General features: G+C 41.6%; 1 long non-coding RNA gene across 1 annotated transcript; it reads left to right on the forward strand.

Moving 5' to 3' along the window:
- The first annotated feature begins 11,213 nt into the window (after nt 1-11,213).
- On the forward strand, nt 11,214-21,541 carry LOC134296490 (uncharacterized). Its single transcript, XR_010003267.1, has 2 exons — nt 11,214-12,155; nt 15,763-21,541. It is a non-coding gene; the product is annotated as an uncharacterized LOC134296490 (long non-coding RNA).
- Nucleotides 21,542-22,930: the final 1,389 nt, after the last annotated feature.

Raw genomic sequence — 22,930 nt, forward strand, 5'->3', positions numbered from 1 at the left:
TTTGCTGTAGAAAATTCTGTTCAGCTTCTTATGTCTATTTATTATCTAAGCATATACCAAAAGTAGAACAGTACAGCAGTATTACCTAACTGCATGATCTAATGCCACTAGAGGATGAGAACTGATATGTGTACACCTGTCTGGAAGTGCAGGTAAAAAGGGATACATTTTGCCTCCTCCTAAACACATCCCTTATGCTGTTCTATACAATACACCACCCTAGCCTATAGATATCGACTCTGGATTTATAGTATATAGATAAATTATATTGATATCCATTCTGAAATATACTGGAACCGATGTCTAGGTACTGACTTAGGTAATAGGTATGAGCTAGCGTAATGTAGTTGTTTACATGTTGTAACTAAACTCTTGGGGTGCATCTATAGTGTAGAATGAATGTAGTTTGGTACCAGTTTAACTGTCATGGCTCAATACTAAGGAATCATGGGAATTGTGGTTTTACAAGGTCTTTAGCCTTCTTTGGAGCCCTTGATGGTGCAGCGAGTTAAACTGCTGAGCTGCCGAACTTGCTGACCAAAAAGTCACTGATTCGAATCCAGGGAGCAGGGAGAGCTCCCACTGTTAGCCCAGCTTCTGCCAACCTAGCAGTTTGAAAACATGCAAATGTGAGTAGATCAATAGGTACCGCTCCGGCGGGAAGGTAACCGCATTCCATGCAGTCATGCCGGCCACATGACCTTGGAGGTATCTACGGACAATGCCAGTTCTTCAGCTTAGAAATGGAAATGAACACCAACCCACAGAGTCGGACACAACTAGACTTAATGTCTACCTTTACCTAGCCTTCTTTGCCAACGAATGTTGGTGCCTCACCAAGATACAAATTTCAGGATTTCTTAGCATTAAATCATGGTAGTTAAAGTAATGGAAAACTGCAGTCATTCTACACAGTAGATAAACCTTAAAAGCCAGGATCTGAATCCCTCACTTGCTCATGGAAACCTACTGGACAAGTCACACGCTTTTAGCTTCAGAGGAAGACAGTGGCAAGCGTTCTGTAAATAGATCTTGCCAAGGAAAACCCTATGATAGAGACACGATAAATCGTGGTTGAAGCCAGATAACAACAACATGACATTAGAGTGGCTGTTACAGGCTGTCAAACTGTCCCTTATTCGATATATTCCCCTTATTTTGTCACACTGTGTAAGAGGGAAGCACTGATCTGTGTTTGCGGATGAAGCAAACAAATGTTTCAAACCTGCACTGTTTCTATAGGTATTATTGTATCTTCCAATCTCTTTGTTCTCAAAACATCTTCTGTGGCCTCCTTGGCTCCATGATCATTTTATGTGTTTCATTTGCTTTCTTAACCTTGCATCACTCTAAATTCCAATGGCTGCCTCAATGCCGGCAGCAAATTTGACATTGTTTCAAGGTCAATATTGCTGCAAACAAGCTCCTGGATTCAAACTGTGCTGCAAATTCTTGATAAGTACCTCATTTCAGCAGGTTCATCATCGTTTTTAGGTAATGACAAAGGGAGAGGCGAAGATGCACATGAAAAAGCGGTGGTACATTTCAATTTTTTTTGTTTGGTATTGATGTGTTTTGCAGTTACTGAGTCTGACTAGTTTGGAATTAGCTAATTTAAAATTGTCAAACCAATCAATTGATGTTGAACCTGTTATTATAATCTCGGTTTGCTCCAAAGTGGGAAAATACAGTTGTATTCGTTCTCAACACATTTCCAACCTGTCTTGGGTGCCTTGCCTCAGTGCATCGTATTGATTTCTTGACTCATTTCACCTCTTTTGAAAATGTTGGCAGACTAAATTTGTACAAAGTATATTCAGAGGTACTATCGTCGCCCTTTTAAATACTACAAGCCATGACAAGTCCAGCTTCAGGGAGACCAAAGCTCCCACTGAGTTCTCACTGCTGATGCAATACCCAAGAGGGCTGTATGAGTAAGTTTAGGTTATAAAGCCGCAATTAGATAGCTGCTTGGTTAAGCTGATGTTGTTGTTGTTTTAAAAAGATCCACCCACTTTAAGATGCAGAGAACCATAGTTCTAATTAAAAGCACATAAATAGTATCACCAACCCCAGTGAGACTTCTCACATCCTTAACGTTAGTCATACCCTTTCCTGTCTTAATGAACCACAAGCGCACCCTGGCTGAAATGTTATTGTTACACAAAGAACAATGGTTTTAAACTGTAGGAAAAGAGATTCCATCTGAATATTAGGAAGAAGTAAGTACTGATTGACAGTGGAATATTCTACATCCAAAAATCGGATGGCTATGCCAGGAGTGTTTTAATTGTATGTTCCTGTTTTGAGGGAGGCTAGACTGGATGGCCCTTTTGTTCTTTTCCAACTCTATGACCCAACTAGAATAGAGGCATTGAATCAACTGGATTCATCTATATGCTGAGTCACTGTTCAATAATTAATTCAATGGGTCTTCTCTAGTCAAGATGAACTCACAAGATTCCAGACCATGTATGAGTTCACAACTAAGATCCAAGTTGGGATACACAAACTGCATTGCCACCTTGAATATATGCTTAAACTGGCATGTGGACATGAGAACAGAGCTGACCTCATGCATCCTTTTGTACTAAATCATCCCTTCTACGAGGAAGAGTTGCCTGACCATCTTCCATGCAAATTGCAAGAGTACCTATGCACAGTGATGGCTTCCATATGGACCCTGCCTGGCAATATTTGGCCAATACAGCATCTGGGATACAAGATCAATCCCATGTGGTGTCCAGTCAGGGACTCCCTCAGCTTGGCAATAGTAGGAGGAGTCCCTACTGCCCAGCTACATCAAACATGGTTTGGTAGTGCTGGGCAGCCAACCTAGGAATCCCCAAAGCCGTCTGTCTTGCAACTATCCCCAAAGACCTATGTGGTCTTTGGTGCTCTGACTCATGTCAGAAGTGCCATGATGTGAAGGGAAGAGAGGGAATCCCTCTCTTTTCCCAACCTCATCGCAGTCAGTGAGCAAGCACACTGGCTGACATCAGTAAGAGTGCCAAAAATCAGGTAGGTGGTATGTAGCAGTTGGAAACAACTATGATATGCAGGTGGGGGAACAGGGACAGGAGACTGTCATCTCATGACCGCAGGCTGTTTGAGCTAACAATGCAGGCAATCAAGACAAGTATGCCTTATTCCTGTTAGGAACTGACCCAGCTGTCTTGACAATAAAAGCCCAATCCTGGGTCAGAATTCAGGCTTTTCTCTGACATAGCTTAATTTGGGGCAAGTTTGTGTCATGGCGACCTTGCCCCAAGTTGGTTCAGATCAGCCCTGTAGTGTCTACCCACCACTGGGCTGATCCAAGTACACACCAACCTAAGTTGTTAGTGAAGACGAGTCAGTGAGGTGATAAACCAAATTTGAGTTTTATTTCAAACTCTAAGGACCTATCCAAGGTGCTGAATCTTATCCAGAAGTACCCGCCCAGCATAGTATTTGAGTCTTTCCTGTATCAGAATGGGAAGCAAACATGTCCCAGGTGGGGTAAAAGTACCATAAATAAATAAATAAATAATCTCCATGGGGGAGAATTTGAAAACCTGAGGGCCCTTCTCGTGTTCCCACCAGACACACTTGTGAAGGATGCAGGGATGAGAGAAGAAACATTCGTCTCCCAATGCCAAGGCTTGGGTAGCCTCACAAAAAAAAGATACAACCCTTTAGATAGCCAGGACCCAAGCCCTATGTGGCTTTATGGGTCTTAACTGTGAACTGGGTTATTTAAAAAAACAACAACATATGGATGTAGAACAACCCAAGCTCCAGTTATGCATTTCTGTTAATCTGCGCGATCACTGCTGGACTATTCTGTCATAATATATTATCTGGCTCTGCTGGGGGACACAGCTACTAAGGGGACTTACTGTGAAGTCTACAATGTTAAACTGTGTAAACAATACAAGAGAGGGAGAAAGGATAACACTAGCAGTGGCACAGTGTGTTGTTTATTAAACATGGTGGTTCAAGCCAATGAAGCCTGAGTCATTTTCCATAACACTTCTATTTGGTAAAATATTTCCCAAGAAAACCAGAACTCTGTAAACTCTGTATCCAATTAACACACACACACACCAAAAGAGAGAGAGAGAGGTCAATATTGCAATGAACTACTCATAAGTAAGCCACACTTTTCCAGTGGGAAATAACCCAATGAGTTTCAGGTCTTTCAAGCATTTCCAGCTGAGCCAATCTCTCTGACTAACTAGGCATCTAAACAAGTAATATGCTAGCCCAATAGAGGCAAAAGCACTAAGTCAAAAATTCAAAATAGTGTGGTTGGAAGATGGGAATAAGGCCCAATGGAAGGAACTAAAAGAGATCAAGGAAAACTTGAAAGAGACCCATGAAAACCTGGAATCAGCTCTCTGCTGCTCTCTAGATTTGTACAGGCAGCCACAGATCCCCACATTTTAATTTATGGAAAAAAATCAAGAAATACAGGTCTTCAAGATGGGGTAGATGAATATAACTAAAAAAGAAGAAGACCAAAAGCAAAGGCTCACAGGCTCATCATACAGCCATGGTTGGTGGATTCCATCTCAATGATGTAGTAAATCTGCTCTGGATTTCAGACTATACTTTAAAGAAATTAACCAAGTTGTGAAGCTTTATTCTTAAATTAAGTTCAGTTCTGTAGAGAACCCTTTTGGGTTCAAACTAAAAATGTGTATGAATTCACCACCTTGGTGGTGTGAAAGTCACCAGTCACCACTGATGTAATGAAGGCAATAGTGCCCTCATAATCATGCTCCTCAATGTTAGGGCCACTGTTTTCAATTAGTGAAACAAAACTTATATTTCATACTGAATTATGGACATCACATGCGATTAAATTTCTGGTTTATTCTCTGATCAACCATTGTTGTGCACAACCATCTTAGATATCTAGACATTTAAATGTTTTGTTCTGATTCAAAGATATGTTTACCCATTCTGTGTAAGGTTAATTCAAGTCACCCATTACTATACATTTTCTCTTTGAGGCTATTTTTCAAGAAGGATTAATTGTTTTTTGAAGTCACAATGTGATGACTTCTTCATGCAATGATCCTCTGATCCAGGGGTGGGCAACTAAACAGGTGGTGGAATTTGTTTCCAGCGACAACTCCAGGTGTTCACACTGCCAAGCAAAACCAAAACCAGAAGCGATATGATGTCACTCCTGTTTTCCTTTTTGGATTATTTGCAACCATTTGGGGAACTTTTTTCAAGAGGTTGGGATTGGACTGGTGGGAGCAAAACCACTAGTGAAAATGGTTCCATAATATTAAAATGGAGGGAGGGGTTGTGAAATATTTGGGATGCCCTGGGGTACTCTCGGGGCTGCAGAAAGAGAATTGAGCCACTTGGGGACCATAAGCCACTCTTTACCCATTCCACCCCTAGTGATAGATCTATTCACAAACCAATGTAGATTCCCAAAAGTTGCTTGAGTGTGTAATGAAAGCATACATGTAGAATACACAATACCCAATTATTCCACATAGATAAGAAATTGATAAGATGAATGAAGAGCTTTTCGTTTGCTTGTTTTAAAATTCTGCTTCCATTTAAAAGAATTACACCTTTTCCAAGGGTTGGCAGCTCATGCCCCAGAAACCTTGCCTATAGCTTTAATAGTATAGGGTAATAAAAGAGTGGATTTGATCTTAGTCATATTTTCACTGAAGTCTGGATGCCATGATTAACTGATTCCAGGATGTCTCAGGTCCGCTCCACACAGCCATATAACCCAGAATATCAAGGCAGATAATCCACAATATCTGTTTTGAACTGGGCTATCTGAGTCCACTCTGCCATATAATCCAGTTCAACGTGGATTTTATACAACTAAGTCTAAGGAGCAATTCCTGAACAAAACAATGCACAGAAGAAGAAAAATTGAATATTAATACAAGAACATGATCAACGCTGGATATATGTCTTGAATATTTGAATACACCGATAAATGCCAAAGGCTAGTGGAATACTAACACCTCATTGAAATGGACATTTAAGTTGGAAAACAAATAACAAAATTAATATTTTAATAAAATAAATTAAAATAATGGCTCTAACAACCTTCTCTGGAAAGGACACATGCCCAGATTTTTCCTATTTAATCAGTGCCTTGATCCCTGAAACCAGTCCTCCCCAATGAGATATACTCTGGATATGTTAGGCAAAAATGGTCATCATCTTCAATTACCATCATGCTCACTACAACTAGAAAGTTACAGGTCTAAGAAAGGTCACCTTGAGGGCTTCCAGTGTTTTTGTTCTTGTGACTGGAGCTCCCCCCCACACACACACACACACAGAAGAGCTGTTGTATTATTACTTTAAGCCTTTTCAATGATGTATTTGACCTAACACCATACATCTTACCTTCAAGTGAAAAAAAAAAGCTAATTATGTATAAAACTCATATAACTCTTGTGTTTCTCTTCCTTCTCCTATTTAGGACAAGAAAACTGTTGTCTGAATCCAATTGCTTCCCCACAATTTACTTAATTTCTGGTTAGCAATTTAACACAAGTTGAGCATCCTTTATCTGGAATTCCAAAAAATTAAAATACAAAATCCAAGATTCTCCACATGGGTAGGTGAGATAGTGATACCTTCACTTTCTGATGGTTCAAATATGTAAACTTCATTTCATGCACAAAATTATTAAAAAATATTGCATAAAATTACCTTCAGGATATGTGGATGAGATGAAACAGAAATGAATTTCATATTTAGACTTGTGTTCCATCTCCAAGATATCTCATTATGTATATATATGCAAATAGAGGTCGTCCAATTTTTTTAAAAAAAAATCTAAAATCCAAAGCACTTATGGTCCCAAGCATCCTAGATAATACTCAACTTGTACTTTGATAAAACCCAGTGATTCAATCAGTCTTTTATAGCAGGTCTAGAAATTGGCTCTAGGCCTATGGATTGTTTTTCACTCTATCTGTAATCTCGAAAGCCACCATGTATGTAGTGGTTTGAGCATCAGGCTATGACTCTGGGGACCAGATTTCCTGTTTAACCATGGGAACCCACTGGTAAGCTTGGGTAAGTCACATAGTCTCTCTCTCACACACACCAATCTCATAATGAAGTCACTATAAGTTGAAAATGACTTGAATGAATACAACAACAACATGCTTGTGGTGCCACCATGTACCATCACTTTTACACAGAAGTAAATCCAATTAATTCCATGTGTGCCTGTCCTGGTAGTTGTGCCTTGGATTCATGAGGGTAAATTAATATTATCAGTTTCGATTTATTTATGTTGATTTTAAAAAAAAAATCTAAATGTTCCAGGATGCAAAGCATGATGTTTCTATATCAATTTAAACTTTTTTTTAAAACTGAGGATACCATCATCACCAGCCATACTTTTATGTGGAATCAAATCCCATGAATTACATTGAAACTTATTTCTAAGCAGGTGGACTTTGGATTTACAAGGTTAAATTAGTACTATCAATTCAAACAATTTAGAGAAAATAAATTTTCAGGGGTGCAAAGTATGGTATTTTCATATCAAATAAAAATATGAAATATTTCTGTGGCTACAATCCTCTTAGGTATGAAGCCAGGAACAGAAGATGTAGGAACAAACAAGGACTTAATGGAGTTTTTCCCTTCTCCCCCACTGGTCCTCACAACATGAATAATGTGCATGCCAGAGCACCAAGATGCATAACATCTGGTGGGCAAGAAATTCCTAATCTATGCCATGGCCAAGATGTGGTGTGCATTGATAAATTGGCAGGGAGGAAAAGGGGCTCAATTGGCTATTTTACCAGTTACCCTTTATAGATGCAGCTGATGCCATAAAAAACTAAGTCCGCTTATGTATTCTGTCTTGAAAGTGAATTGAACTCAATTGGATTCAAGAGCAAAATCACGCACAGTCAAAGAATCCAAAAGGGGAAAATAATGAAAACAATCTATGAACATTCTATTTGTGTATGCATTCCCTGGATCAAACTGTTCCTTTAAACCACTTGCAGACAAGCAGAACTCTATTTCCTTGTACATAAAAAAGAATTAAATTGAATATAAATGCATCTGACAAAGTAAATAGCTTCATAATTTGTTTTTAGTGGAAACTGCATTTACACAACATAATGTAAACTTCAGACCTACTATTAGCAGAACGAAGCCTTGTATGACTTGCAAAATCCTTGAGAGGTCTGCCCATGACCTTCAAATCTAGCCTTACTAGCCAACAGAAGACCAGACACATTAAATTCTGCAATGTAATCTAAAGAGGAGGGAGGAAAAAACTCTCCATAAGGATACTTAAGTTGCAATGTCCTACAACAGATTTTCTGTTTGTACCATTTCTTGACCATTATTTCTACCATCTTCATTAATCTAATAGAACATCCACTACCAGGCGCCGTCCAAGGCAGACCATACAGCCGCTCTAATGATCAGCACTAAATTTCTTACTGCAGCATTTTCTGCAAATGATACCAGCCACCAAAGCACTGTTAGACACCTCTGTAGTAAAAGTACTAACCAGCAAAATCACTGAAATGGGTTCCTCTTCACCCCCATAAACAATCAGAGAGGACAATTAATGCATTAACAACTATATAGAAGAGATACTTCTTAGTCTTCTGCAGGATTACAGTTCCTAGTCTAATCATGACTGTTAAACTGGTTTAAAACAAGTTTACATTTGGAATGTACACATGCTGGCTTTACCCCATTGACCCCACTCATAAAATATATGGTTATCCATATATGTCTGGTTTCGATATCTTTGCTCTCCATTATTCTTGAAGACATTTTACTAAAGTTCTCTAAAAATAATATTGCAGGAGTAATGAGTAGTGGTGGGGAAAACACTGCGGCTCTGTGTGTAGAATAGAATGCTGGATAAGAAACAGCTATAGGCTTGAGGCAATTCTCAGTGCTGCCCCCTATTGGCTCTGGATGGATGGATAGATAGTAGCTAGATAATAGATAGATAGCTAGATAGATAGATAGATAGCTAGATAGATAGACAAATAGATAGATAGATGATAGTTCTCCCACTAAGCATCAATTCAAAAAACATATATTTTAGATACTATATCAGAAGAGGTCTAATTAAGAAACATGGAAAGGTTGAAAATGTTTAAGCCATTCAACTCAACAGTCTACCCAAGGCTTCATGAAACCAGTTAGCTACTAAGGTTACCAATGTGAAATTGGAACAGTTTGTAATAAAAATGCAAGTCTGTGAGAGGGGGGGATACAAATTCATGCTTTCATTAAGCATCTACACCATAAGGTAAGCTATATCATTTGTCACTCCATTATAAATTCCACAGTGATGGTTTAAAATCCCTTCTTCTCTTTAAACAGAGGTAAAATAATATTTTTCCTCTTACCTCCTAAAGCCTGCTTCATTACAAATTCCATGATGATGGCTTTAGATTCCTTCCAACCAGATCAGTTCTCACATGCAAGTCCAATGGTGACAAGTTCTTGAGTTGCAGCCTGCAGCTGAATGCACAAAGTGAGAGATTAGCGTTAGGACAGCCGTATTTAGTATTCTGGTCCAAGCTCCATATCTTACTGCATTAGATCTCCTTTGCCTTTTGGAAATCAATTTGGCTCAAGATCCCAACACACAGACACACATGAAATGCTTTGCTCATGTTTTAGACAGCTAGAAGGCACAATGCAATTCTATATACCGTATATATAATATACATTACTATGACATTTAAAGAGTGAGAAGAAGGGAGGACTCTATAGTACTGAATTAATAGGAAACTATGCCTGGAATTAAATATTACTCATTCTGAATCTTTTTGTTAGAATATCAAGCCCGGCAAAATAAATAAATAAATAAATACAAAGCCAGCTTGGATTTTCATATGCTGTATAAACAGATTTGCCCATGGAGATAGTTAATTAAACTTTCCCAACACCTGTTCATTTCATTTTGGCCTCTCCCGTTGAACCCAGAACACATTCAGCTTATGTGGCATTTTACTACTGGTAAAGAGTTAAACATTTGCAACTTCAGCAGTCTTTTAGAAAAGAAAGCTTCTCTGAAATGTGTGTGTGGGATGTGGAGCTCTAGCTATTAAGAGCAGAAGCAGCTCTTGGGGGCATTTGAAGGTTGAAGCCCTTGTGCTTCTTGAAAACTCAGCAGCAGCCTTCTCTGTCAGACTCTCTTAATGGACAACCTCATGTCTGCATCATTGACCAGGAGAGCCACTCCAGTCAAATTGAGTTAAATATGAGACACCACATTATGACAGAGAGCAGGGAGGGCAGGGAAGGAGGCAGGGAGGGAGGGAGAGATTTAATGCAAATTGGCTACTGTAATGACATCAATATCACATGCAGGAGAAAAAATTCTAATCCTAGGCAAATATATTATTCCTTTTGGAGGGAAAGAGTTCAGATCAATTCTGCTAAAAGTCATTGGGAACTTTACTTGAGCAATGAGGCACTATCATTCTTACTACTGACACTGAAGGAAACTGCGGCACGGATTTTCAAGTTGGCGCAACAACGCCAAAGCGGTTAACTAGACACCAAAACCTGTCCATTTCCTCTACACAAACATGCAATGTTGTACATATTACTTGGCATTTTCGATGCAGCTATTTGACAGGACCGGAACTCCAGAAGTGAATGCAAGTGGTTACAGTTTGGATGCGCCAAGCAAGGACAGCACATGCACTTTTCATGACTCGGCAGAGCCAATGAGACAAAATTTCCAATGTTTCAAAATCACAACCCAATGCAAGTAATTACACTTTAGATGCACCAAGCAAGGACAGCACATGTATTTTCATGACTCGGCAGAGCCAATGAAACAAATTTCCAATTTTCCAAAACACAACCCAAGCTCTATTTTACTAACCCCAAAAGGAGAGGAGAAGCATTTCTTAAATTAGATTTCTTTTGCCTCTGAGAAAAGAGAAAATGAAATCTAGAAAGGAAAATTAAACCTAGAGAGGATGCAATTATGCATCGATTGGCCTTTTCTCCCTTTCCAAACTTCTGTCCTTGAAAAAAAACACAGAGCTCTCACACTCCTGTGACAAGTAGAGGCATCACCGCCTGCACCAAAAGAGCCAGAGACATGGTTCACATGTCAATGAGGATCCAGTGAGACTATGCAGAGAGGAGGGGGAGGGGAGGGGGCTTCCCCAGGCGTTGGATTTTGCACCATTGCAGGAAGGCACCCGAAGGAGTGCAATGAAAGCTTTTGTAGGCTCCGCTTACTGCAAATCCTTCCAGCTCCAGTTTTGGGAAGGGACGTTAGGTGAAGCTTGACCCATAGGTCCAAACTCAGAGAGCGTTTATGGGGTAGGAGGGGGTGCTGTGTCCTTGAGTAGTTTCCCCCTTTTTTTAGCCTCTTACCCACACTCACAACCTTCTCCTGCTTAGCTCTCAGCGGGGAGCAATGGGAGCGTTCAGCACCAACGACACTATCCTGAGCCAAGCGAATGCGGGAGCTTTCAGCACCTTGGAGAGCTCCCCGCACGGCAATGATAATAACCGGCAAAGAGGAATACCTCGCTGGGACTCTCCTTGGCTCTCTCTCTCTCTCTCTCTCTCTCTCTCTCTGCGACTCTTTCTCCTCCGGCTTCCTTTAGTGGGTCCTCCTTCTCCCGCGATCAGCCGGGTCCATGCGTGGCAAGGCGTGGGCTTGCAGGGCAGGGCAGGGCCAGGAAGAAGTTCTCCTTTCCCTTTCTTTCCCCGCGTGTCCGGACAGGACCAGGATGAGGCAGCAAAGCGAGGAAGGAAGGAAGGAAGGACGCGTCGCGGCAGCTCCTTGACTTTCACGGCTCCCTCTTTTTATCACGGGATTTCCGGGACCATCCCACTGACACGCTTCCCGCCTTACACGCGACGCGGACGCCTTCCTCCTCCTACTGATGCTGCTGGGTCGGCATTTCTCTCTTCCTCCTCCTTCTCTTCCTCTTCCTCCTCCCCTCCTTTCAGCATTAAGGTCTTCGCGACTTCTGCCGCAAGAGGTTACTGGGCGCACACCTGCACTTGTGGGGCGGATTGAGGGATCCCCAAAGCGGGGAGGGTTCTAATGCAATGGGATCCCCAACTTGCAGCCGTCTGGGCACCTTAACAAAAACACTGCCCTGCCCCTAAGCCGTTGGAACAGGTTGTAAAATGCGGTAAGAGAGATGTATCTGCATTTGCTGATCCGTATGTTTTGGTGTTGGAGGGTTGGGCTCCGGTTCTAGAGACACGGGTTGGGAGTCCCCCATAGGGCAGGGAAACCCCTCTGAGTGACCTTGAGCCAGTCACACTCTCTCACTTCCAGGCAACCCTCGCGAGAGGGACTACATCCATTGGAAACGGCTAAGAGGCGCACCACCACCACCACAACAACAACTCTCGTGGAGCCTTTCCGATGGGGGAGAGAACGTTGTGAATTGCTTTGAGATTTCTGGGCTGTCTGGTCATGTTCCAGAAGCATTCTCTCCTGACGTTTCACCCACATCTATGGCAGGCATCCTCAGAGGTTGTGAGGTCTGTTGGAAACAAGTCAAGGGAGGTTTTTATATTTGTAGAAGGTTCCGGGTGGAAGAAAGAACTCTTGTCTGTTGGATGCAAGTGTGAATGTTGCAATTAATCACCTTGATTAGAAATTAAAAGCCTTGCAGCTTCAAGGCCTGGCTGACTCCTGCCTGGGGAAATCCTTTGTTGGGAGGTGTTGGCTGGCCCTGAGTGTTTCATAAAGAACGACACTCTGAAAATAGGGGAATTCCAGACATGAAACAATCAGGGCTAGCTAACACCTCCCAACAAAAGATTCCTCGAGGCAGGACACAGCCAGGCCTTGAAGGTGCAAAGCTTTTCAATAGTAATCAAGGTGATTAATTGTAACATTCACACTTGCCTCCAACAGACAAGAGTTCTTTCTCTCACCCTGGACATTTCACAGATACATAACCCCCACTTGCCTAGTTTCCAACAGATCTCACAACCTCTGAGGATGCCTGCCATAGATGTGGGCGAAACGTCAGGAGAGAATTTTTCTGGAACAGGGCCATACAGCCCAGAAAACTCACAGCAACCTAGTGATTCCGGCCATGAAAGCCTTCGACAACACATAGAACGGTGTGGGGAGGGAGCCTAGTCAGCAGTTTCTCCCTGAAGCCGTCTTCTCGAGGCGCCGCAGACTCGTGAGTTCGTCCATTCCCCGAAATTTAAGGGTTTTAAGGGGAGGAAGGAGAGGGAAGACACTCTCCTTTGGCGTCCACAATGGAGGGACCTTCGTTCCTCTCCATCCACACAACTGTGTGCGGATTTGGAGGCGCTCTCTGCCCGCTCTCCCCTCCCTTCTCTCCGAGGGGCGTCTGAAGGTGAAGCCAACAGTATGGCTGAATGGGGATACCGAGACTCCAAGACGCAGGCGAGGAAGAGGGGGAAGGGGTCTAGAAAAAGGGGGGAAGGGAGGCGAAGCAGGGAGGGAGGATGTGAGGGAGACACCTTTCGTCCTTCACAGCCCTCCCTTCTCATTTTTTTTTTCAACATGCTGCAATAGTGCTATCTCTCCTCCATCCCTCCTCCTCCTCCCCGGCTCCACTGCAGAGACCCAGTCAGCTGATGCCGCCTCCCCAAAGAGGCCCCAAAGCGCTCATTTCTTGCGTGACGGGCTGCAATAAAGGGGAAGGAAGGAAGGAAGGAGGAACGGGGTGGGGGTGCAGCCCGGAGCTCCCCGGTAGGAACCGAACGCCATTGAAAGGCAAGAAGGGAGGAGGAAGGGGGGGGGGTGTTTGCAGGCGTTGGAGGTCACGTGAGGACACGTTACAACCAAGGTCAAGGGGGGAAGGAAGAGCGGGGAGGACGCCCCCAAAACCACCCGGGGAAGGAAGGAGAAGAGAACCCGGTCTCAGGCGCGCTTACTCAGTCGTCAGGCCCGCTGGCTGCTCCGGCGCTGGCTTCGCTCAGGAAAGCTGCTGCTGGAGCGCTTGTGCATCTACACTGCAGAATTAAAACCGATTGACACCCCTCCACCTGGCCTCTTTGGCAGAGGAGGCTGAAGACCTTTGTCAAACTACAACTCCCATGATGCCATAGCCTTGAGCCATGGTAGTTAAAGTGGCATCAAATTCTACAGAGCTGTCAAACTCATTTTAATTGGAGCGGGGCACATCAGCTTTGAACCCATGGACAGAGAATTCCTGGATACAGAGGGTCAACTATAATTTATTTGTATGCTAGCTTGGGTACCTGGCGTGGCCCGAGTTGTTTGAAAAAGTCTGTTTTCAATTGTACAAAATGCATAAGGTTGTGACATTGTGCCAGGTTAATCCTGAGAAACTCCATCAGTACTTAAAGTTTGTTATGCTGGGCAGTTTGGTTCTAGATCAGGCATGGGCGAACTAAGGCCTGGAGGCCGGATGCAGCCCTCAAGGCGCTTATCTCAGGCCCTCCTCATTTACCCTGTCCTCTTGGCATAATGACAAGGTGGCCCGTAAACAGCTGAGAACCATCTGGCACGCTCTCAGCCACCACATGTCTCACCCTCCTCCCGGCCCCATCCTTATACTAGGAAAACAGCTCAAGGAAGGCAAATGGTGGCTGAGAATCATAGAATCATAGAATAGTAGAGTTGGAAGAGACCTCATGGGCCATCCAGTCCAACCCCCTGCCAAGAAGCAGGAAATCACATTCAAAGCACCCCCGACAGATGGCCATCCAGCCTCTGCTTAAAAGCCTCCAAGGAAGGAGCCTCCACCACAGTCTGGGGCAGAGAGTTCCACTGCCGAACAGCTCTCACAGTGAAGAAGTTCTTCTTGATGTTCATGTGGAATCTCCTTTCCTGTAGTTTGAAGCCATTGTTCTGCGTCCTAGTCTGCAGGGCAGTAGAAAACAAGCTTGCTCCCCCCCTCCCTATGACTTTCCCTCACATATTTGTACATGGCTATCATGTCTCCTCTCAGCTTTCTCTTCTGCAGGCTAAACATGCCCAACTCTTTAAGCCGCTCCTCATAGGGCTTGTTCTCCAGACCTTTGATCATTTTAGTTGCCCTCCTCTGGACACTTTCCAGCTTGTCAACATCTCCCTTCAACTGCGGTGCCCAGAATTGGACACAGTATTCCAGGTGTGGTCTGACCAAAGCAGAATAGAGGGGTAGCATGACTTCCCTGGATCTAGACGCTATGCCCCTATTGATGCAGGCCAGAACCCCATTGGCTTTTTTAGCAGCCGCATCACATTGCTGGCTCATGTTTAACTTGTTGTCCACAAGGATTCCAAGATCTTTTTCGTACACACTGCTGTCGAGCCAAGCGTCCCCCATTCTGTATCTTTGCATTCCATTTTTTCTACCGAAGTGAAGTATCTTGCATTTGTCCCTGTTGAACTTCATTTTGTTAGTTTTGGCACATCTCTCTAGTCTGTCAAGATTGTTTTGAATTCTGCTCCTGTCTTCTGGAGAGCTGTTCGGCAGTGGAACTCTCTGCCCCAGACTGTGGTGGAGGCTCCTTCTTTGGAGGCCCATGAGGTCTCTTCCAACTCTACTATTCTATGATTCTATGATTCTATGTATCAGAAAACACAGGCTCCTTCAGAGGTTTGCCAAATTGACTCAGGCATATGGGAAAGCAGGGCCTCCCCCATCCTCACCAAAACTGAAGCCATCATAAATGCTTTAAAGTATTTTCAGTCCTTAAGGTTCCATCTTCATTTTCCTTCACTGAGTGAGATGAGGGTGGCAATATTGCACTTTATTGTATAATAACTTTTTTACCCCCTTCTTCTTTTTCCAGCCCTGATTTTTGATGCATCACTCTTTGGGAGACTTGAAGCAATAAGGGATGACCTGCAAATGTGACGCCATTGTAGATCTACTGTACATCAAATTTCAAACCCAGGGCATGTCTATGCAGTCTCTACAGGGTTTCTGCTGTCAGTTTATACATTTCATAAGGGTTTCTTAAGTACATGAAGGTGGTTTTGCCTGTCAGTCCTCTAAAATATTGCCATCAACATCTGGTATTCAGGGTTTATAGTTTATACTTACCTAGAAATAGTCTAACTGCACTGAATGAATATTTTTAAAGTATGCGTATATATGCTCATGTTGCCCATCCCACAACAAACAGCACCGAAAACACGCTCCTTTACCTTCATGAAAATCTCATACCACCTGAAGCCCCCAGTGCAAACTGGGAAGATGCATTTCTCCTGGTCTATATGGGCTTTACCTTCATTGTCGTAAGTAAGCTCACAAGAGAAATTAAGGGCATAAAAACATTTGAGATCATTGAGAACTGTCATTCTATGCACCTCTCCAAATTATAAATGCCAGGATTCCATAAAATAGAGCCATCACATTTCAAATAATGTCAAATTGTCATAGCAGAATAATGCAGATACAGTCATTGATCCAGATTCTAAGTTATTTCTTCTTTCATGTGAGTAAGAGACAGTTTTGACTAAGGTGACAGCCATCTACACTGGCAGTATAATGCAGATTGAACTGCATTATATGGTCAATGCAGACTCATATAATCCAGTTCAATGCAGTTAAACTAGATTATAGAGTCTATACTACAATGCAGTTCACTCTCTACAACATTTGTAAACTTTCCTCCATTCCCTGTCTCACACCAATTCCAGAATTTTCCAATCCTAAAATTTTTTTCAACTCACAATTCCTGACCAAAAATAAACAAACGCATCCTGTCCCCAAACACCCATCCATTTTACACCCCTCTAGACTCATTGCAAGACAAAGCATGACTTGCTTCCTAAATGTCCACATTCATGAGACATTGTGAAAAATTTTTTTGCACAAATAAACAATGCACAAAGCTATTATACTGGATAAAATGCCTCACTTCAACAACTGGATAAAATGCCTCACTTCAAGTTAAATGATTAGTGTGAAGCTTGCAGAGAAAAATGTAAACAAAAATGCTGGGAAAGAAACACGCATTCCTTGGAAAGAACAGAGAGCAAAAGCCTCCGTCCAACTGTTGTTTTTCTCTAGAGTAGACCTGTTGAATCAAAGGAACATATGTAAATGTTGACTTTCTGAATTCTGGTTCATTCACTGGATCTAGTCTAGTTAGAAATCATTGGCCAACACACATTTTGGTGCCTCAAATATTAAACCTATTTCAGAGTAAATTTGACATGCTGATTTCAGGAATAGCACCAGTTTTCCCTATCAGATCTAGTTTTTGAGATACAAGACATTTGGCATCTACCAGTTGCCATCCGCTAACCCATAGAAAACTATTATAATGGTATCTAAGAAACTAGAGCTGATGCGATCTATTCAATGCAATTTTCTGAATCAGTGCCCCTAATAACTCCAGGAACAGGCCTAAAAATGAAGAGACCAAGATTTTTTTTGGTTGGGCTGTGTAATAATTGGATTTAGGCCTTTGAGTCTTACAAGAGCATGCAGTACAATGATGGGCTGAGAATGAAGGTGAGATTCGGAACAAGGTAACAAAATTGAGGATAAGAGATTTCACAACCTTCCCTTCAAGTGCACATTTTTGAGGGAGCCCAGGAAGAAGAGAAGAGAAGCCAGAAAACAGAAGAAATAAGCCCTGTTCCAGAAAGGGCCTTGGGTTCCATGTCTCCATATTTTCTGTATGTAATTATGCCAATTTCTATTCCTCTTGAGCACTTTTATCCCTTTGCTATATCTTCACTATAAGAACTGCCAGCGGTTGATTTTTCTATAAAGGAAAGTCACTGGGAAGCTATTTTGAATTATGTTAAATAGTTGCAATAGATGGGATTGGTGCATTCATTTATCAAATTTGTATATTTTTAAAACTTAAAATGGACTTGAGTTGCCAGTAATTAGTTCCTAATCCAAAAGACACATGGGCTTAGATGTTACTGAAGTGCAGCTTCTGTTTTGCAGTTTTCTTTGTACCCCAGTCTATACTCAAACACCTCTAAGAGTGACCACAGTTGATTTTCAGTGGGCTTAAACAATACATTGAACTCTGTACTGGATTTCAGCCAGCTGGAATAAACTAATACAGTGGCTCAGAGCCAAGGCAGACATTAGCACTGCCTGCTAACTGTTGCAAATAACCAGCTCATGGAGCGGAACTATGCCTGAGAGAGTCTAACCTCAGAACTGCCAAGTCATGCAAGGTTGCTCTTTCTCTCATACAAACAGAAAGAAAGTACAAGCTGAGTTTTTCCTATGTGCCAAAGGAGATCTGCATATTCCAGTGAGTCCAGTCTTCCATTGCTAAAAGGCTCATGTGAACTGACCTCTTGCCAGATAAGTGGTTACCAGTAAAATCTGCAATAAACAAACAAACCAACACAATGGTACAGCGCAACCTTGTGCCCTTGAGAAGTGCACCATGAATAGTACAAAACGAGAATCAAAAAATGTATGCTGTGTGAGATGTATGCATTTCTTGCACAAGGCCCTTAGATATACAGTAGAGTCTCACTTTTCCAACACTCACTTATCCAACATTCTGGATTATCCAACGCATTGTTGTGGTCAATGTTTTCAATACATCGTGATATTTTGATGCTAAATTCGTAAATACAGTAATTACTACATAGCATTACTGCGTATTGAATTACTTTTTCTGTCAAATTTGTTGTATAACATGATGTTTTGGTGCTTAATATGTAAAATCATAACCTAATTTGATATTTAATAGGCTTTTCCTTAATGCCTCCTTATTATCCAATATATTCACTTATCCAACGTTCTGCCGGCCCGTTTATGTTGGATAAGTGACACTCTATTGTATTGTATGTTGATATAATTCATCAGATCTTTCACGCTACATAATCTAGTGTTATCTTTCCACTTGAACTGCTGTAGTAATATCCTACAGAATCCTGGAGATTAGCAGTTTAGAGAGAAAGAGATTTAGAATTCCCAGGCTCTTCTTGTGCTTCTAACTAAACCACATATTTCAAGAGTCCATAGGGACCGCCCTGAAAGTTAAAATGGAACCATAGTGCTATAACTCTGCAATGTGAAAAGAATGTGTTAACAGCCATTCTTAACACAGATGCCCCAGTTTACAGGTAGCTCCTCGGATTCTGTAACTTTTTGGAGAGTAGGGTTCAGCAACTGGACCCATCCAATCCAACAGCCCTAAACCTGAGATGTGGATCCAGCAGATCCCTTTAGACCAGTGGTTTCCAACCTGTGGTCCATGGACCACCAGTGGTTCCCAAGAACTAAAATATGGTCTGCAACGAGAGTGACTGGTCTCACAAAACCTTCTTATAGTGCCAAGGCAACAGGGATGTCAGGAAGAGAGAAGCTGACTACCTAGAAAAGGCATGCAACAAGCCTCCTGACTGTTGCTTCTCCTCCTTCTCCCTCCCCCTGAGTGGAGCCATTCCATGTGGTGCCTGAGAGCGAAGCCGCCTTGGTGTCTTCATTTTTAGGCCTGTTCCTGGGGTTATTTGGGGTGCTGATTCAGAAAATTGCATTGGACCACATCAGCTCTAGATTATTAAATATGGTTTTCTGTGAGCAAGCTAATGCCAACTACTGTGTAGCATATGTTCTGTATCAGAAACTAGAGCTGATGGGGTCTATCCAATGCCATTTTCTGAATCAGCACCCCAAATAACCTAACCAAATCTAAAGTTGATCAAGCACTGATTCATAACCCTTTTGGTACTAATGTTGGAGAGTGGTCCTTCGTCAAGTGGTCCCTGGTCAAGTGGTCTCTGGTGAAAAAAAGGTTGGGAATCACTGCTTTAGACAGATTCAAGCACAGAGACTGAAGAGTAAAATGCAGCCTCCAAAGAAGCAAAGTGTCTGGCAGGGAGGAGCTAAACTCCTTTGGGAGGCTATGAAATACTTGGCAGTCAATGCTCCACTCCCATTAGAAATTGGATATCAGAGAACCTCTCAAAAGGAGGCACTCTGCATGTATTCTGGAAACGGATATAGATTCATAGGACTAAAGTCCCCAGGCCAAAGGAAAATGTATACGTGCCCTGGAATCAATATGTTCATAAGGGAAGAAAGTGTTCATAAGGGAAGAAAATAGCTGGGCATGGCCTTTTACATAAAAGGGGAAGACACTCGTATAACCATGCAGCTTCCAATCTGTTGGCACAAACTAAAAAAGCATGGAAAAAGCAGGCCCTCAGCAGCTTCCCTGATAGGATTGCTCTATCCTTGCATGTTTCCAATTAGCTTAGCATTACTTGCTGCAGAGCAAGAAAAATCAGACACGGAACTAATTAGCAGAATCAAAAATGTGGCCTTTGGTTTAGCTAACCCATGTCATTTGTTCACAAGATATTAAAAATAAGTGAGGAAAATGGAGATAACAGAATTAATTTATTCTCCCTCTTTTCAAGTTCTTAGGATGAGAGAGGAAGAGCTATATGCAGCATCTCCTTGGGTACTGAGTATTGAGAGATGATGATGATGATGATGATGATGATGATGATTTTTATCTGTCTCTTCACCATACAACATACTATAAGTTAAAAACACAACCAAGTTGAAAAATCAATTTAAAGGAACACAAAACTCAACACATATTAAAACAGTCAGTTCATAATTCAAAATTCATAGTTTTAAAATCATAATTTTAAAAATCAGCCCGATAGACCAGCCAAAAGAGACTGATCTTTATTGCTGTTTTAAATTCACTCATCTTATGTAGTGGTTAAAGCTCTTCTGGCAGGTCATTCCACAATCTAGGGACAACTAGAGAAAAAGGCCCAATGGATGACTATCACCAGACTAGTCATGACTGACTGGAATAAGAGCCCTCCACTTCCAAGTGTGTGGGAGAGATTATACAGGAGGAGAAGATCCCAGAGGTAACCTGCACTGAAACCATGTAGGTCTTTAAAGGGAAATGCCAATACTTGGAAGCCAGTGAGGTAACTTTAGTACAGGTGTAATAATACTAAGATTATTTGATCATAATTTGATCATCATTCTCAACTTCGAGATAGAATTACTGAAAGGAGACATATATTTTGCAATTCCATGATTGTCCTGAGATACCATGTTTGACATTAAGGATGTGCAAAATGCAGTCCATGGGCTATATAACAACAACAACAACAACAACAACAACAACAACAACAACAACAACAATTTTATTCTTATAAAGTTACTCAGGGTGGCTCACATGGGGACCAAGCCCAGCAATACACAATAAATCACATAAATACATTTAAAACATATAAACATAAAATCATAAAACAATATGATAAAATCATAAAACAATAGTAGCAATAGCTACTAGTTTACTGGGGACAAGGCAAATGTTGTCTGTGTACAATATCTTATAAACATCTAGTGAATAGATATGTACCCTTTAGGGCCCAGTTTGCAGCTCCTCGAATCCCAAAGCTTCCAAACTTCTCAACCTCAAGGAATTAATAGTAGTCATTTACTCTTATGGATAAAAGTCAAGGGACCCAACGCAAGTAAGGGAGTCATGGATCTAGGATTCCTCTCTCTAGGGTGGGGTGTTTCTTTTCATAGCAACCTTGCTTAGTTATTTTGTCTAATAAGATTCAGCGGGATTGCTAATAAATCAAATAAATTCTTTATTGCATGGTCTCTTGCCTTCATGTATGGAGCCCAACCCTAGGTTCATCTTGGCAACATAAAGATGCTAAAGAATGGCTGAATACTGGGGGGAAACTTTTGATTCTACTTTTTCTCCTTCGACCAGCAAGTAAAAACTCTCCTATACAATTAGAAGTCATTGTGGTGGACTTCTTGGGGTGTGCTCTGCTGTTTTGTTTATATATTATACATACAAATGTATATCTATCTATGCATTGGGGTTTGTTTCCAAGATCCCTGTAGATACTGAAATACATGGATGTTCAAGTCCCATTGTATACAATAGTATGGTAAAAAAGCGTCCATTATATAAAACGGTTAACAACCCGAGTGCTGGAGAGAGCCTGAGAATCTGTGAAATCGTACAGCAGATTGTAAGTTGTCTTGGGTCACATTCTGGGAGAAAGGTGGCATATTATATACATACACTTATATGCCAATACATCAACATAGTGCAAGATTTTTTTTAAAAAATTCTAAATCTGTTCAAGCCGTGATTGGTTGAATCTATGGATGCAGAACTAGTGGCTATGGAAGCCTAACTGTATTGTCTTTTCATGGCTTTTAAATTGTTTTAACTCTATAGGAGAATAATAATAATAATGACAGGTGACAGTCGCATTGACGAAAAACAACAGGAAAAACTCAGTCGCTATCAGGACCTCAAGATTGAACTTCAAAGACTCTGGCAGAAACCAGTGCAGGTGGTCCCGGTGGTGATCGGCACATTGGGTGCCATGCCAAAAGATCTCAGTCGGCATTTGGAAACAATAGGCATTGACAAAATTACGATCTGCCAACTGCAAAAGGCCACCCTACTGGGATCTGCATGCATCATTCGAAAATACATCACACAGTCCTAGATACTTGGGAAGTGTTCGACTTGTGATTTTGTGATACGAAATCCAGCATATCTATCTTGTTTGCTGTGTCATAAAATAAAATAATAATGTTTATTTATATTCCACCCCCCTCTCCCCAGGGGACTCGGGGCAGTTTACAAGATAATAATTGTCACGACCCAGGCGGCAGAGGCACCAATAACCATACACAGAGGCCAGAATCTAACTAATATCTTTATTGAAGGAATATATAAAGTTAATAAAAACAAGTATAGAAAATAGTCCAGAATTAGACCCTTCAGGAAAGGTCAGAATTAGTCCAAAAAAGCAATGTCCAATAAGAAATATTAAGGTCCAAAGTTGTAATCCAATAACCGAAACACTCACTTTGCCAAGCAAAGTGAGGGGAGATGACAAGGTCCTTAGTCCATAAACTTGAGCGTGGCTAGGAAATAACTTGATACTTGAAACAAGGCTTGAACGTGGAACAAGGTAACTAAGAACAAGAACAAGGTCCGTGGAATAACT

This window comes from Anolis carolinensis, chromosome 2, assembly GCF_035594765.1.
Source record: "Anolis carolinensis isolate JA03-04 chromosome 2, rAnoCar3.1.pri, whole genome shotgun sequence".
Taxonomy (NCBI): domain Eukaryota; kingdom Metazoa; phylum Chordata; class Lepidosauria; order Squamata; family Dactyloidae; genus Anolis; species Anolis carolinensis.